Below are 5,297 nucleotides of genomic sequence, written 5' to 3'. Positions count from 1 at the left end.
GCGGAGCCAGGGAGGGGCGGGTCTAGAAAAGTGGGCGGGCTGAGCAAGACAGAGGGTGGATGGAAAACAAAGAAAACTAGGGAAAAATTGGACTCCATCTGGGAGAAGATGGAGAGGCTAGAGAAGTGGGGAGGCTTTCAGACGGAAGGGAAAAGGAAGACGCTAATGTGTTCTCAGAAACACCTCAGTTGCCCATCTCCTGCTCCTCCCCACCCGCGTACTGGGTGTCTTTTTTCCCTTCTCTGAAGAAAGTAAGGATGGTCTCTGAGTGCTTTGGTAGACCTGGGAGGTGAGATGGACAGAAATGCTTGAAATCCTCAGGGGCATATTTCAATATAATTTCTCTTCGTTCTGCATGCATTACAAACATTATTCTGCGGAGGAGGTCCGTGGAATGCACCAGAAGGCCAAGGGGGTCCTTGGCACAAACATGGCTAAGGAAACTGACCCATAATGGATCTACAAGGTAATTTGCCACCCTGGAGGGTGAAACATGATCTAAAAGATATCACGGTTTCCACCCAGGATTTCTGCAGCTTGCCTAATTTAGATCTTTGTGCAACTCAAGCATCTCTTTGTTCCCTCAGGCCCCTTGGGTATTACTGTATTTCCTAGTAGCAGACTGTTCTTGGCTTTGAATAATGTAGGTAGTATAAACTTCAAAACAATGTATCAGCACATGGATGCCAATAAACTCTGGAAACCCCTGTTTCCTGATCTGTAAAATAGATAGCAATCGTGCCACCAGTTAGAATGGAGGAGGTGACTACCTAAAATGAACATGGAACATGTTTGCGCAATGCCTATCAAAGTAAACGTTCACTAAAAATTTCCACTTGTTTTACATCACTATATTGAAATGTTTCTCCTTCTGTACTTGAAAGAAAGCCCTGAAGTTGATGGCAAACTCTATGTTTCTGCCAATTTCCAAGAAGAGAAATAAGATCAGACATGGCAGCATAGATAAGTTACGTCTTTATCCAATCGAAAGCTGGTTCTGTCTTGTTTTATGAGGATGGGAGCAGGGAGGTGGTTTTTTCCTGGACTACATGCACAAGAGATTAGAGACACGCTTTCCTACTGCTTTTATAATACCTCTTAAGTTCTCTCTTCTGTATAACAACTATATTAGATTTAAACTAAAATTCAATTGCTTAAAAAAGCAATTTCATCAAATACCATTAGTTATGAAGTATTTTCCAATATCTTCAAGGAATCCCATTATGAAGGTGTGCTTTGATGAAGCTGCACCTTTATCACTATATGGCAATAGATTAATGAAGATAAGAGTATAAATGGCTGTATGCGAGATAGATATAAAGCGGGAAATTTAAATTGTCTTTATTACATGTGTTTAAAAGTGGGTTTACTAAATTCAGAAGGTAAATACATATATTTGGGTATGTTGAGATTTACACCCATGTTTACTTTATTACAGTTAATGAAGAAAGGCTCATATTAGGAAATCGTTATTTTGTGCCATCTCGGAGGTCTAGAAAAGGCTTGGAATGAGGTCTAGAAAGGCGTGTTCTCCCTCAGCACCTGCCTATTGTAATAGGCCTGCCTGTTTCCTTTGTGAGAAACACTCTCTAGAGGAACTTCCAGCAGCATGGCAGCTGAAGCTCCTGGCCTCAAACATAGAAATGCTGGAGAAAATATACCAAAGATAGTCTTAAATCTATAGTGTAGCTGAAAATAAAGAAAGGATACGCAATGCAAAACAACCAAAAAGGAAACAAAGATAGCCAACATTTGCTCCCAATGGATTTGAAAACTAAAAAACAAAACAAAAGAAATACACGCTTATTCCAGGAACCTAGCTAGCAATTAATTCTCTGCACAAAATTCCTTTCTGCTTAAAATACCTAAAGAGTTCTTGTTTTCTGCACTTACTCCTGACTGATAGCATATTCATATACTAGGATATTTAATATCTTAAAGATGACCATTCCTAACGATTCAAACTATAAATCCAATGAGATTTTGTTGTTGTTGCTGGGAAAGATTCACCCTGAGCTAACATCTGTTGGCATTCTTCCTCTTTTTTTTTTGCCTCCCCAAAGGCCCAGAACATAGTTGTATATTCTAGATGTAGGGCCTTCTAGTTCTTCTGTGTGAGCCACCACCACAGCATGGCAACTGACAGAGGAGTGGTGTGGTTCTGTGACTGGGAACCGAGCCAGGGCTGCTGACATGGAGCATGCCAAACTTTAACCACTAGGCCATCAGGGCTGGCTCGATATTGTAACAAAAATCCATTAACGGTGTTCAAGGAACTTCACATACCATTCTAAAATTCATAGGAAAGTTGTAAGGATCAAGCAATTTGAAAAAGTAGGAAAGCAATTTTAAAAAATAGGGGGAAAAAAGAGGAAACCTGCCCTATCAGATATTAGGATTTATAATAGAGATAAGAGTGTGAATTTGACCCAGGTCTAGGAAAAAAATACTAAAACAATGAAACAGCTTTCCATCTAGAAACAAATCCACATGCATATTGAAACTTAGCATGTGAGAGAGAATGCACAATTTAACAAATAGTGTTGGAAGGATTGACTATCCTTATACAAAAATGAGATTCCTATGTTATATCAGACACAAACACAAATTCTAGATATATAAAAGAACTAATAGTATAAGGCAAAATTTTGAAATCTTTAGAAGACAATATAGGAGTGAACTTTTATGGCCTAAGAGTTAAGAAAAGATTTCTTGTAGAAATAAAACAGCACAAACCATAAAAGAAAAGATTAACAGTTGTCTACATTAAAAAGCAAGAACTCCTGTTCAACTACATACTACAAATAAACTAAAACCTCACACATAGATTGGTAGAAGACATTTGTTCCTTCCAAGGCCGACAAAGGATCAATATTAACGATACGCATCAAACACCTAGAAATCAATGAGCAAAACCCACATAAAGCAATTGAACATATGAACAGCAGACAAACTCAAATGGCATGTAAACACATAAAACATTGTTCAACCTCCTTAGTAACTGGGGAAATGCAAAATAAATTATGCCATTTTATTTACATAAAATTGGCAAAAACAAAAATTAGGTGTCGGTGAATATACAAGGCAATGAAAGCTCTGACATAAAATGTTCTGGTTAAAGTGTGAATAATAGTTTGAAACACAACTTGAAAAGACCTATTGCATTTGAGGATACACACGCTGTCTGGCCCAGAGTTCCACTTCTCTGAGCATACCTGAGAGAATGGCTACTATTGCCTAAGGATTGTTTTCGTGGCAAAAAATTGGAAACAACATAAATATCCACCAACCAGAGAAAAAAGAAATTAATAGTGGTATATTCATTACATATCTTTTGAACTTAGAAAAGAATCTACATGTATATCACGGATACCTCTTAAAAACACTACTGAATGAAGAAAGCAAGTTGCAGAAGGATGCACAGAGTAAGAGACTATGTCTTATGTATGGACTATATATATAAGATCTGCAGTTTAACAAGCATCTAACCAGGGAGCGAGCTGTTAAGCCCCACTTTCTGCAGGTCCTCTCTCCCGTCTCCACCAATTCCCACATAGTGATTTTTCTCAGAGATTCTCCTTAATTGGCCTGGGCTGTTACTGGAAAAACCACTAATCTTCTCTGAGGGGGCCATAATGGAGTAAATTCTTATCTAGAACACTGCATGCTCCCTCTGAACCATTAACTCCTGATCCCGGTGATGTCTCTTCTAATGCAAAACCTCCTGATTTTGAAGCAGAGCTGGTTCTGCCACCTCCTTAGTAAGTCCTGCTGGGCTACGTCTAGCAGATCTCTTTAAAACATACATGTATCAGTGAGCTAATGCCATGAAACAAGCCACCCTAAAATTCAGGACCTTAAAATAGTATTTATTAATGCACACAATGCCACCATCTGGGCATTTTTGCTGCTCTGAGCCAGGCTTAGCTTAACTCAACTGAGCTTACTCATGCTTCTGTGGTCAGCTGGTGGGTGCGCAGGGGGCTGGCTGAATGCCAAAGTAAGATGACCTCATTCACATATCTGGTGATGGCTGGGTGGCTGGACCTCACCTCTCTCATCATTCAGCAGGCTGAGGTTTGTTGTCATGGTGGCTGAGCAAGATTTTGAAAGAGTGACAGAAGCATGCAAAACCTCTGGAGGCCTAGACTTCACAATGTGCACTGTTACTATTTGCATTCTTCTTGCCAAAAGAAGTCACAGCTTAGCTCAGATTCAAGGGCAGAGAAATAGATGTTGTCTCTTCAGTGAGAGAAAATGCAAAGCCAAATTGCAAAAAGCCTGATACAAAGGCCACAGAAGTCCCATCCCGGATCCACCAAATTCAGTGTTCTTCCTCTATAGTCCAAAAGGACTGGTGATGCTGTGCTTAAATCGTCTTTTTCCCTCCCTTTTCTTGTCTTTTTTTGTCCTTCAGAGACGGTTACCTTCATGAGACATTCAGTTTCTTCACACGGGGGAGCGGAAGGGGATAAAATAAGTGTCCAGAGTCACTATTTGTTTCTGGCAGACCTGCTCTAGGTGTGGGCTTGTTTGTGCCTTGGAAACTGCCAGCCCTTCACACTCATGTAATCTACATCTTCCTTGCACTTGAACATGTGCCAGAGGAGCCACGTGAGGCTGTACTTGGACTCAGCTCCTTCTTGAGCAGAGGGAGCACCTTCCGCCTATTCCACACTCAGTGATCTTTCCAGACACTCTATTGCTGTGCTTACCAAGCCACTAACAGCTCCCCAGACTGTGAGACCAGACACACTGGGTTTAAACTCCACCTCTGCCACTTGCAGTTAACTGTGTGACCTCTAGCCAGTTGCCTAACCTTTCTCAACTTCAATTTCCTCATCTTTTGCCGTGGGATGGTCCCACCTTATGGGATTATCGTGAGGGCTACCAGGACTGTACAGCGCAAAGTACAAGGCAGGCAGTCGGCCATAGTATTTCTCTTCTTCCTTCCTCGCCCCATCCCCAGGTACCTTATGAGTGCAATAGGGAGAGGAGGAACGTGCCTGGAACTAGACAGAGCTTCGTGAGTGGTGCTTCTGTGAAGAGACGAGGCTTGCGGACAGACACGGGGCGAGGTACTATAGGACTTGGTCTCAGAATGTGTGAGCATGTGTTAGAGAAGGTAGAGCAGGATTTAGAAAGAAGCCCAGTTTCATTGTTCCAGTGAAGTGTTAAAAACAAAAGGGACTGGGGTCTGGCCCCGTGGCCGAGTGGTTAAGTTCGCGCGCTCCGCTGCAGGTGGCCCAGTGTTTTGTTAGTTCGAATCCTGGGCGTGGACATGGCACTGCTCATCA

The sequence above is a fragment of the Equus caballus genome, chromosome 11 (assembly GCF_041296265.1).
Source record: "Equus caballus isolate H_3958 breed thoroughbred chromosome 11, TB-T2T, whole genome shotgun sequence".
In the NCBI taxonomy this organism is placed as follows: Eukaryota; Metazoa; Chordata; class Mammalia; order Perissodactyla; family Equidae; genus Equus; species Equus caballus.
This window is presented reverse-complemented; position numbering follows the sequence as displayed.